Here is a 13,307-nt window from a genome sequence, read left to right as displayed (position 1 = left end):
GTTTATACACACTTTGGAAACCAGTTTGGTATGTCTACCAAAGTCGAATACACAAATGACCCCATGAGCTGGTTGTTTCATTCCTAAAGAGCTATATCAAAAAGAGATGCATAGCCTATAATCCCAGCATTTGGGGAGGCCAAGGCAGGAGTTCGGGCAGGAGTTGAGCCCAGGAGTTCAAGACCAGCCTGGGCAATATAGTGATACCCCCATCTCTATAAAAATTTAAAAATTAACCGAGTGTCGTTACACATACCTGTAGTCCCAGCTACTCAGAAAGCTGAGGTGGGAGGATTACTTGAACCCAGGAGTTTGAGGCTGCAATGAGTTATGATTGCACCACTGAATTCTAGCCTGGACAACAGAGTGAGACCCTATCTCAAAAAAAAAAAGAAAGAAAAGGGAAAAGAAATTCGTACATATATTCACCAAAAGAAATGTACAAAATGATATGTCAGCATAATTTGTTACAACCAACAACTCAAGCCAAATGTTCATCAGCAGGAGAATGTATAAATAAATTATGATATATAATCCTACACAAATTCAACTGTTTGAATATGGAAATGACTTAGAGCCACATAAATATATCTTGCTGATCTCAATAAAATGTATCCTCAACTCCCCTACTCACAGAGTCTAAGGCTTGGGCAAATCCCAAAAACATCAACAGCTATTTCATCACCACTTAACAAAAGGCAAAATGTGAAGGCAGGAAAGTCAGAGCAGAAAGCACCACCACCTTAAGTGACTGCGGTCAAAATAGTCTCCTTATGTAAAATTCACAAAAACACTGATGATGACAAATGACCATATAAACACTTTACTGAGCACTCCACCCCATATTAGGGTTTTGGATACAGCCTATACTGTAGGCTGTATTGTCTTAATGGTAAATCTAACTCTGGTTAGAAGTGAGATGATCACTTTCGGAAGGAAGGGAAGGATACAGATTGGGCTGTGGCACAAAGAGGACATCTGAAGTGCTTGGCAATGTTCCATTTCTTGAACTGAGCAGTGGATGCATGTGTATTTGTTTAGTGATAATTTATTGAACTGTACATTTATACTTTGTGCATTTTTCTACATGTGTGCTAGGTTTAAAATTTTTTAAAGCTTGAAATTTATTTCACTGTAGTAATCATTTCACTATGTATAAGGATATTAAAATATTATGTTGTAAGCCTAAATAGATATACAAATAAAAACTGTTCAATGATTTAAAGAGTAAAATGTTTAAAATCACTTTCCCAAAATAATTAAACTTTCTAGAGTGGCTAATTAGCAAGGCTTGGTATTTTGTACATTTAACATATTAGAGGGACAGTTTGCAAAGATTACTTCTTCGGAATCAGATAAACCAGGTGCAACTCCCAACTTGCATCACTGAATAACTCTACCAAGTTGCACGGTTCAATATGGTAACCACCAGCCATAATGGCTATGAGGCACTTAAAATGTAACTACTCCAAATAAAGATGTGCTAAACACCATGCTCCTAAGTAACCAATGGGTCGAAGAAATAATCGAAAAAGAAATTAGAAGTACTTTGAGATGGATGAAAACCAAGATATGGCATACCAAAACCTAAGAAATGTAGCTGGATCACTGCTCAGAGGACAATTTAGAGCTGTAAATGCATATATTAAAAAAGAAGAAAGACCTCTAAGCAATAACCTAACCTTAAAACATTGGAAGAAGAAAAGCAAATGAAACTTAAAGCAAGCATAAGGATGGACATTATAAAGATTAGAGTGGAAAATGATGAAATAGAAGATAAAGAAACAATTACAAAAATTGATGAAATCAAAAACTCGTTCTTTGTAATGATCAACAAAATTGGCAAAACTTTAATTAGACTACTGAGAAAAAAAGAGAGAAAACTCAAATTGCTAGAGGTTTATTTGGTTCATGGTTCTGCAGGCTGTACAAGAACCATGGCACCAGCATCTGCTTCTTATGAGGGCCTCAAGAAGCTTACACTCATAGCAGAAGGTGAAGGGGAGCCTGTGTGTGCAGAGATCACATGGTGACAGGGGAAGCAAGAGAGGTCGGGGAGGTGCCAGGCTTTTCTGGAAAATCAGCTCTCACAGGAGCTAACAAAGTAAGCAAACTCACTTATTACATGAGGATGGCACTAAGACATGCATAAGGGTTCCACCCCCATGACCTAAACACCTCCCATTAGGCCTCACCTCCAACACTGGGGGTCAAATTTCAACATGAGGTTTGTGGGGACAAACATCTGAACTACAGCAGGAACTTATATCTAGAACATATAAAGGACCCTTACAGTTCACTAAAAGGAAGACAAATGACCCAATTTTTAAGATGGCCAAAGAATCTGAATAGACATTTCTCCAAGAAAGATAAATGGTCAAAAAACACCTTAAAAAGTGCTCAAATCATTATCATTAGAGAAATGCAAATCAAAACCTCAATGAGATACCACTTCACACCAACAGGTATGGCTAGAATCAAAAACCAGATGCTGGTGTGTTGCTTCTTGTGCAGCCTGCAGAACCATGAGGCAAATTAATTCCTTTTCTTTATAAAGTACCCAGCCTTGGTTAACAAATATTGGTAAGGATGTGGAGAAATTAGAACCTCACACACTACTGATGGGAATGTAAAATGGTGCAGCCACTTTAAAAAACAATCTGACCATTCCTCAAATAATTAAACATAGAGTTTTCACATGACTCAGCAATTCCAACTCTAGGTAAATACCCCCAAAAATAAAAATTTATGTACACACAGAAGCTTGTACACAAATGCCATAGTAGCATTAGTCCTAACAGTTGAAAGGTGGAAACAACCCAAATGTCCATCAATGGACAAATGAATTAACAAGATGTGACATATCCATGTAATGGAATATTATTTGGCTATAGAAAGGTAAGGAGTACTGATACATGAATGCACCTTGAAAACATTACACTACATGAAAGAAGCCAGACAAGAAAGAACACATATCATATGACTCTACTCATATGACAGTCCAGAATAGGAAAGTCCAGAATAGGAAAATCGGTAGATATTTAAATTAGATAAATATAAAATCTGTAGATATTTAAATTAGGGGTTGTTCATGGGGGCCAGGGTGGTAGGTGAGTGCTAGCCAAAAGATATGGGATTTCATCTCAAGGGGATGAAAAGTTTCTAAAATTGTGGTGGCTCACACCTATAATTCCAGCATTTTGGGAGGCTGAGCTGGGAGGGTCACTTGAGCCTAGGACTTTAAGACCAGCCCAGGCAACAGAGTGAGACCTCTACAAAAAATTTAACAATTGGCCAAGTGCCAGGGTAGATGCCTATAGTCCCACTACTCAGGAGGCTGAGGTAGGAGGATTGCTTGAGCCCAGGAGGTCTAGGCTGCAGTGAGTTATGATTTCAATGCTGCACTCCAGCCTGAGTAACAGAGCAAGACGCTGTCTCAAATCAAAAATAATAAATAAAAATTGTGTAAAATTTAGTATATTCAAGTGTGTAAACATATGTGTGTAACCATATGTGAATATACTACATTTTACACAATTTTATATTTACAATTGTTATATGTATGTGAATATATTAAAAGCCATTGAATTGTATACTTTAAATGGGCAAACTTTATAGTATATGAATTATATCTCAATAAGGCTATTTGTTTTAAAAAAAGAAGAAGAAATACTAAATCGTAAACAGTACAAAAAATATACGAGGCATTTCATTAGTTAATTTTTACATTGATTACATTTTCAGATGATAATATTTTGTATATATTGGGTTATATAAAATACACTGTTAAAATTAATTTCATCTGTTTCTTTTTATTTTTTAATATAGCTACTAAAAAAATTCAAAATTACAGACATGGCTCACTTTATATTTCTGTTGGACAGTGCTGCTCTAGAGATTTTACACAAATGACTTAAACATTCTGAACTCCAACTTCCTCATATGTTATGAGGCTGTAATAATAGTACTGGCTTCACACAGTTATGACGAGGGTTACATGGTTTTAAACTTAGCATTTGGATGTTAGCTTTTATTCTAAGTATTAGTTCTTATTATCAGGGAAGCCCCTGGGTACCACTGAGTACAGTGGTCATGTCAAAAACCCCCAGTAGGCTCCTTGGATTTATTTTACTATTATAAAATCATTTTTAGAAATGAATTTTAGAAACCATCACACCCAGGAATCACCAACTGTCACTTTGCCAAACTGTTGTTTAACAACCCCATGGTTTTCAAAACTTGAATTTTATTGTGGAACTGTAGTCTCTACTTTGCTGTAGGCCTGACCACCCCTATTCCCTTAGCAAAGCCTCACACTTGAGTTACCTCCTTGGTATTGGAGGTATTTGCATTTATACCTGATCCTTCACTAGTCCAAGCCCCTCACCTTCCTGATGAAGAAACTGGGGCCCGTGGAAAGGACACTGAGCTGCTAAGTGCAGAATTCAGCCTGGAAAGGACCAGGCCAGTCCTCACATATGCAATGCAATATCCAGAAGACCCTGACTAGCAGGGTCTGCAATACAGGCTGTTTAGCTTGAACGCTAACACGCTATCCTTGGGAGTCTTGGTGGGACTTTCAATCTTCTTTAGTTAATTGCCGCCGGAGAAATAAATCATTACTGGCACTCAAGATACCTTTAATGCAGACCAGTGGATCCTTCTGATGGGAAGGGAGAGAAGATGGTATTTGGAACTCAGAAGTTCCAAATGGCCTGGTTTAACATACCCAAAAAATCCAATTCTGTGTAAATCTGTCAATTAGCCATCTCTGCAGCACTGATCTTCTCCCTTTTATTTCCTTCCTCATATTTGTTAAATAATACTTAACAAAGCTCAATCATTTGATTCCCAGGGTAATCCCACGAAGAAATGCAACCTGGGATAATTACTCCCATTTCATTCTTGAGGCCCAAACTGGGTCTACCAGAAGACAGGAATGCTAAGCAAGGACCAGAGGAGAGTTTGGCAAAGTTCACTGAATGGCATATTTTGGTTTTGCCATATCCAAATATCACTGCATTATATAGTTATTACCTTTCCTTTTCTTTTTTCTTTTTGCTCTGTCACACCAGTGCAGTAGTATGGTCATAGCTCCTCACTGCAGCCTCGAACACCCTGTCTCAAGTGATCTTCCCACTGCTCCCACCTCAGCCTCCTCAGCAGCTGAGACTACAGGTACGTACCACCATGCCTGGCTTTTTGTTTTTGTTTTTGTTTTTGAGGAGATAGGGTCTCGCTACATTGCCCAGACTGGTCTCGAACTCCTGGCTTCAAGTGATCTTCCCACCTTTTGTTTTTACTTTTCTTTAACAGGCACTTACTGTTTTTATGAAAGTCATCTGATGTTGAAAGGAAATTTTACTTCAGTGTGTTCAGTAGAAAACCAGTATCACGTGCCATTAATAGAAGGTTAATATTTATAATACAAAACAATTCTAATTAGAAACTGTTGTCTGGGGAGCTTCTAAAAATCCTAATGCCCAAGCCAGAACTTAGACCTATTAAATTGGAATTCCTCTGGGGAGGAAGCAATCAGGCGCAAGTAACTTTTTAAAGCTCTCCCCAGGAAATAGCATCATGCAGCCAAGGATGAGACCCTCTAGAATAGATACTATTGCCTGCTAATGCCTCTGAGGCTGAAGAGTGCTTTGCCCTCTCTTCAGAAGAGAGACCAACAAGTGATAGGGAGGTATTAAAGAGACACTAGCCTAAAACCAAGACTTTCTCCTTAGCATCAAAAGAACTGAAAAGTAACTTTGATATCGGGAAAGTTCTCATTGGTGATTTGTTACTGTTAATGAGTCGCTCCTTTGCAGTCTAAAACCGCCCGACAGGGCACTTGCCCTTTGGAAAACACTGGATCAGAAGACCCCAGGTGGTATGCTTTCTATTCCTGTACCCTTTTAGCTCCAGAAGCTACCTTCCCAGCCAAAGACTCCCACAAGGTCACTGGAGAACCCCTACTCAGCTCTGAGTGTTCTCCAGCAGGGACTCCAAATGCCTGCATTTACATCACACTGTCAGACCCATCTTTCTATTTCAAAATGACTCTTCTCAGTGGTTCACATCAGAAAACCTTAAGGCAAAACCGGATCTCTGTCTCCTTTCATTTCCTCTCAAGAAGCCCCTCGTTTTCTCCCAGGAATGTCTGCCCTGGAGAAAACTTAAGTCAGCCCTGCCCTTTTGGATCTCAAAAGTAAGTATCGCTAGGGAAAAGGAAGAAAGAGGAGACTGACTTGGTGCAGATCCCCGTATGACTTTGAGAGCATCTTCTGCTGTGAAGTTTCTCTTTCATCCCTCATCTCTGAACACACACAAGACGGTTCTAATGGAGGCATGCATTAGAATGAAAGCTGGACTTTTGGGTGGAGATTCCAGATCTCCATGACATCATTTTCTTATCTGGTTTGGGGCATCACTGCAAGAACTGAGTACCGGCCTATGTGGACTCTGGTTTGAAGAGCTGCCCCAGAAGGACTATGTGGCCTCAAGAGCAAGCAGTTTGTCTCACTAGGCAGGTTGCTGAGCAAACCTCTGATCTGCTCACTTCCCATATTTACAACCTAGAATGCTGACACAGTGTCTACCACCAGACAGGCAGGTTGCTTTACTGTCTTGTCAGCAGAATCCATCTCTCTTGTTTCCCTTAGAGCCTAAGGTCCTGCTTTGAGGTCTCCTCCCTATTCTCCATCTCAGAGTTACACAGTCCCTCCTCCTAGTCTTAGCTCTTGTTGTGCCCATAGTCCAGAATGTTCTTTTGCCCCATCCCTGCCTGTCCAAAGCCTACCCACCCTCAAAGCTGATTGTAAATGTCACATCCTCCATGAAGCCTAAGATGATTCCTCCAGTCAAATAATAACAGTAATGGAATTAACAAAAAAAATAACAGTAATAATAATAACCTACATTTATTGAGTGCTGCTGTGGTCAGGCAACGGGCTAAGATCTCACATGCATAATCTCAACCAAATCATATACTAGATGTATCTCATTATCCCTGCCCTTTTGATATCAACTTACTTGTTCTCTCTGTGCCTCATTTTTCTCAGAAATCAATGGGGATTATAATATGTCTTCCTTGTAAGATTGTTTTAAGTATAAAATAAGCTGGTGTATGTAAGGCATGCAACATAGTACCTGATACCATAATTTTGGCTTAGTGAATATCATTAGTTTTTGTAACAACTTTAAGGTCTATGTTTGTACTGATAAGGACAGGAGGTAGGGAAATACTGGGTAGAAGAGGGTGGGGTCCGTAGTGAGGAGTCCACCCTCAAGCCTGGACCCACAGCCCTAAATAAGAACTTCACATTCTTGTTTTCCCACCCAAATGTTGCCTTTTCCAAAACCACCCTGGCCTGCCATGCCCCACCTCCACCCTATACCCATAAAAACTCCAAGCTCCACTGGCAGAAGAGCAGAGCGGTACAGCAGAGAAGGAGGGAAGAGAAGTGCCTGAACATCAAGAGGAGAAGAGGAAGCTAGATAACAGACTACAGTCAGAGAGGAGTTTGGGAGTGGCCAAACTCCAGAGGAAGAATATCTTCCCACTCTATCCCCTTTCTAATTCCCTATCCCACTGAGAGCCACTTCCACCACTTAATATCTCTACATTCACCATCCTTCAAGTCCATGTGACCTGATGCTTCCTGGACTCCAGACAAGAAGCCAGGTACCAAAAGGGCAGGGTGTAAAAGGCTTTCATTCTGACCTTCCACTGAGTTGGTAAACACTTAGTCATCTGTGGAAAGAAAATGCTAAAAGAGCATTGTTTATAACACATGCCATCTTGGGCTCCAGAGGTCACAGACAACCCCTAGATCCTGCCACGGGCTGGCACAGGGTTTGTTCCTGATAGCAGCCAAAGGCACTCACCCCAGCTCCTGCTCCTGCTCTCCTGTGTGCTCCCCCTCCTGCAAAGGGTTTGAGTGCAGTGACCAAGTAAACAAGCCACCCCTGTCGCAAGTCCCATGAAGGGGTCAAGGGAACTCTCCCATCTCAGTGTTATTCTCATCTTACAGATGAGGAAACCAAGCAATAGAGAGGTTGAGTAAACAATCCAAGTTCAGTGAGAAGCAAGAATTTTACTTCCCTGTGGTCTTCACTGAACTTTACTCATCACAAAGATGATGTAAGGATAATCTTCCAGTTGCCATGGGAACTCATTTCATCAGCATCTCAGCCATCCTGAGAGATTTGCATACATGACATTATGCAAAAAGAGAAAGTTAAATTGACTTGAAGTCAACTGGCTCTACTAGAAGTCAACTGGCTCTACTAGCTACTGTCCTCTGAGACACTGTGATATTTACATTGCATCATGGTTCAGGGTATTCCAAAGACAGGTGTGCTCATTAATCCTCATACTTTCTCTCACTCACCAGGAATGTGATCCAGCTACGGAAGCAGATGAGAGAGACCAAGGAACATGCTGGTGGAGCAGATGTTGAATTCCTCCTCCGCATTTCTGCTCTTCCGCTCTTTAATGGGCTTCCGGCCGGATGTTCCTGTTTGCAGAGACAACACCTAATGCTTAGCCAGCTTAACTGCAGGTCTGCACAATAACAAACGCTTCAGAATTTCAGCACTCATTTCTTCATCGAGGGCCCCAGAATTATGGTTGCATATCACCTACTCATTTCCTCTTGGTCCTACCTCACATGCTTTCATACTATTGCTGACCATCTGTACATGTTACTCACCCCTTTCCTCCTTCCCTCTATTCAAATAAGCCAGGCTGGGTTAGCACTCCGGATGCGTCCCTACTGATGGTTGGACAAATAGTATACAGTTTCCAGAAAGGGCGACAACTTTCCTTCCTGGAATCCCTGCACAAAATGCAGGGTCACACATGGCCCTGAGGAGGGATTTGGTGGCAAAGAGATATCTGAGTTTCTCATAGTTTGAAAGTACTAGGCTAGCTGTGGTTCCAAGCTGTCTACCAGGTCACCCTGTGGTGGCATAGTAAATTCACAGGACTGTGGTTTAAATTTTCCAAGGGAAAGAAGGGATCTTCTGTATCTGGTGAATACTGCACAAACTCAGGGTTGTTCATGGTTTCAACATTAGATCACATCATACTCCTTTCAGTGATGGCATTATTTGGGGGAAGTCATGTTTTTGGCAGTTACTGTGACAAAAAGCAAGTGCCACAAGGAAATCAGTGTGGAACAGGAAATGAAAGTGGCAGTGCGCACTCTGATTCTGAAGTTTAAGGAGTTGTACACTGCCCAAAGCCACACATCCCATTAGTAAGTAATTGTGTTGATTAAAGAATACAATAAAAATATTGTTTTTTGTTTAAATATATCATTTTTTTCAAATGGCCATTAAAAAGTTGTTAGCACATAAAGACTTTTAAGCGATTTGACCCTAACTACTTAATCAATGGATCTGTTTGGTATTTCTTTTGGCCTACAGATGCCATGAAAAAATTACTGAGGCCTAAGGGTTCTGCGACCAAGGAAGATTTGGATACTTCTGGTCTGGTCGAGTCAGCCATGTTTCACAGCTCCCAAGCACTTCACTGGTACCTGATCCTACGACAAAGCATCCTTGGGTATTGGTTTTGGTTGTCGTGGCTGTTTCAGAAACATGACTTTACCATGTTTTTGGTGCTAAAGGTGCCTACTACATGGGGCCTATGCAGCCACGTGCACCGGCCTCAGGCTCCCTGGGATCTCTCCCTTTCTTTTGTGCTTAAGTCACACCAACCTTTTTTCTGTTCCTCCAATCTGCCAAGTCCTGTCCTATCATAGGGGCTTCTTGCTGATTCTCATCCTGGTTCACCTGCAGGTCCCATCTTAAATGCCACCCCATCAGAGATCCCTCCTCTGTGATTCTTTGTCTCACCACCCATTCATCTCCTTCAAGTATTTTATCCTCTGCACATATGGCTCCATGAGGACCGAGTCCAGGTCTGTTCTGCTTACAACTACATTCGCAGAATTTAGCTGGGTACCTGATGTGTAATTTTCACTCAATAAATAACTGCAAGGTTAACAAGTGTCAATTTAAATCGTGCATAGGTATTTTAACTGGGGCCCTGCGCAACCCAAAGCATTTCAGAAGGCTTTTCTGGCCCAAGATCATCCAGCATGTAGAACAGAGCTGGGACCCAAACCCATGACTGTGCATCTCCAGTGTCTGTTTGCTTTGCTGCCGCTGATAAGACTGAGGATGCTACTTTCCTTTTTGTTAAATTTTCTGGCCTCCCAAATACTACAGAGTGGCATTTCATTATTATTGGCACCTACATAGCAAACATGATAATGCCTTAGATGTAAATGCCTTTGGTGACTAATTAACCCCACCTTTTCATATTTTTGTCTTTGGCATTATTTAACTTTCATGCCTTGTCAAGTCTCCCTAACTGGAGTGTAACCGGTTGGTGACAGTGCCCAAGTCTTAAGATTCTTTCTGTCTCCCCAGGTCTAAAAGGAACATCTCTTACCTATTAAAAAACAAATGAAATTGAGTTTCTGTCTATTTGGCTGTTCCATGTTCAAGTAAAATGACTGGAAGATCATTGCCAAGTCTGAATGGTATTTGGGACAACTTGATTTGGATCTGTGGTATACACAACTTTCACACTGGGGGACCAGGGAGGCACCTCAAGAAGGTAGACACACTTAGTAACCTTTGTACTATTTGATTTTTTTTTTTTTTTTTTTTTGGACACAGGGTCTCTCTCTGTCACCCAGTCTGGAGTACAGTGGTACAATCACAGCCCACTGTAACCTTAGCCATCTGGGTTCAAGTGATCCTCCTGCCTCAGCCTCCTGAGTAGCTGGGACCACAGGCCTGGGCCACCACACCCAGCTAATTTTTAAAAATGTTTTGTAGAGATGGAGTTTTGCCATGTTGCCCAGGCTGATCTCAAACTTCTGGCCTCAAATTATCTTCCCTCCTCAGCCTCCCAAAGTATGGGGATTACAGGTGTGAGCCACCATGCCCAGCATGATTTATTTTAAACCAGGGACATGAGTTACTTTTTAAAGTACCATCAAGAATACAGATAGATAGATACATAGATAGATAGATAGATAGATAGATAGATAGATAGATGACAGATATATTCAAAGCCAAAAATTAGAGAGAAAATGACAGCGCAGAAGACCAGGGGTCAGTTATTTTCAGGGCAGATTTCCAGAACAAGATAAAATAAAAGCCTGATGAATATTAATATAAATTTTTGGTGAATGAAGAAACAAATGCAGCCTTAAATGTGAGCCCCAAATCAACTGTCACAATGGAACATGCTCCAAATTGCAGACCCCGTTTTTTGGTCAATCTATTTCTCTCCAGGAGAATTCTATGTGCTCTAGAGTGAGTAGCAGCAGGAATGTGCTATATTGGATGGTGCTTTAACAATTCATCCTATAAATGCTGGGGGTGCTGGTTAATAGTCAATAATTGTTGATTGGAGTTGATGTTGATAGGGGACCCTCAGACAACAGATGACAGGACCTCACCACAAACATCTGCCCACTCCATGTTGTTCCCACCTTGCCTTGTTCTACCTGTGTCTACTAACAGCAAGACAAGACCAACTGTTCTCATACCTTTCCAGCATACCCATTTCTACATCTCAGCAACCCTACAATCTAGGATGCACCCACTTCCTTCTGGTCACCCACACACCCATTTCTTTCACTGGGATTACCAAAGAGTTACATTTAGAGACGAAAACAAAAAAGGTTTCCACACACAAATGGCAAAATCAAGGTCAAAGTGGAACACTCACTCTGCAGTCAGTCCAGTTGAGCAGGCCAAAAATGCCCACTTGGATAATGACATTCAGCAGTGACTGCATCTACCACCCTCGGCCCTTATCATGGGCCAAGGGTGGAGGACGATATTATAAACATGTGATAAGAGTCATCTTTGAAGGAGAGGAAATTAATGGGGACATTGTAGACCCTTTGAAAGTGAAGCTGATTCTAACGAACCAGCGGGTTCTCCTTGAACCACTGCTTAGACAGAGCTGATTTATCCATATAGGGGAGTTGCAACAGAGAAAAAGTTTAATTCATGCAGAGCTGGCTGTACAGGAGACTAGAGTTTTATTATTACTCAAATCAGTCTCCCTGAAGGCTCAGAGGTTAGTGGTTTTTCAAAGATAGTTTGGTGGGTAAGGAGCCAGCAAGTAGGGAATGCTGGTTGGTTGGGTTGGAGATGAAATCATAGGGAATGGAAACTGTCTTCTTGTGTTGAGTTGGTTTCTGGGTGGGGCCCATACAGTTGTCAGAAACGCAAAAACCTGAAAAGACCTCTCCAAAGGCCAGTCTCAGATTCTAAAACAGTGATGTTATCTGATGGAGTAAGCGGGGAAGTTGCAAATCTTTACACCACCTAAATAATGGCTACCTAGGCATATTTCCTAATAGAATTCAGGCCCCTCTCATCCTCCTAGCTTGGTGTCCTTTCATTGTTTTTTTGTTTTTTGAGACGGAGTTTCACTCTTGTTGCCCAGGCTGGAGTGCAATGGCACGATCTCAGCTCACTGCAACCTCCGCCCCTGGGTTCAAGGGATTCTCCTGCCTCAGGCTCCAGAGTAGCTGGGATTACAGGCATGTGTCACCACACCAGGCTAATTTTGTATTTTTAGTAGAGACGGGGCTTCTCAGGTTGGTCAGGCTGGTCTTGAACTCCCGACCTCAAGTGATCCACCCGCCTCAGCCTCCCAGAGCGCTGGGATTATAGGCATAAGCCACCGCTCTCAACCCTTTTCATTAGTTTTACAAGGGCAATTTAGTTTCTGGGAAGGGCCATTATCATGTAATTAAATTTCTCCCAAAGTTAGCATGGCCCACACACAGGAATGAGCAAAGATAGCCAGAAGTAAGATGGGGTCAGTTAGGTCAGATCCCTTTCACTGCCATAATTTCCTCACTGTTATAATTTTTTGCAAAGGGAATTTCAACTCTAGGAATCTTTTGCAAAGCATTAAAACAAAACGAAACAAAACAAAACACCATGTATTTGAAGGGCCCCTGAAAAACGGAATGAGCTAACTTCAAGGAGTTTTCTGCCTCCAGTAAATACCACACCTAAAACAGTTGCTTCCTCATCACCACCCAGAAAAGTACAGCATTTCAGCAGTTACCTGGTAACTTACATCCATCCCAGGAGAAGGTTCTCAGCTATGAGCACATGTAAAATTGTATTTGAAATATGAACTATGGTCTAACCTGGGCCTGTCAGATTATAAAAGACAAATTTCTGGATCCACTATATACCCTGCCTTTTACATGTGCTTCACTTTCTTCTTTCAGTAACCTTTTTTTTTTTTTTTTTTTTTT

The 13,307-nt window shown here is 41.3% G+C and overlaps 1 long non-coding RNA gene across 1 annotated transcript in view; it reads right to left on the bottom strand.

The window, feature by feature from the left end:
• The window catches only part of LOC108285117, a 237,462-nt gene that overhangs the window by 171,500 nt on the left and 52,655 nt on the right, over window positions 1–13,307 (bottom strand). The window contains exon 6 of the long non-coding RNA XR_005195984.1: window positions 8,385–8,510. This is a non-coding gene — a long non-coding RNA (uncharacterized LOC108285117). The remainder of the gene's footprint in view (window positions 1–8,384; window positions 8,511–13,307) is intronic.

This window comes from Cebus imitator, unplaced genomic scaffold (genome assembly GCF_001604975.1).
Source record: "Cebus imitator isolate Cc_AM_T3 unplaced genomic scaffold, Cebus_imitator-1.0 Scaffold291, whole genome shotgun sequence".
NCBI lineage: Eukaryota > Metazoa > Chordata > Mammalia > Primates > Cebidae > Cebus > Cebus imitator.
This window is presented reverse-complemented; position numbering and strand designations above follow the sequence as displayed.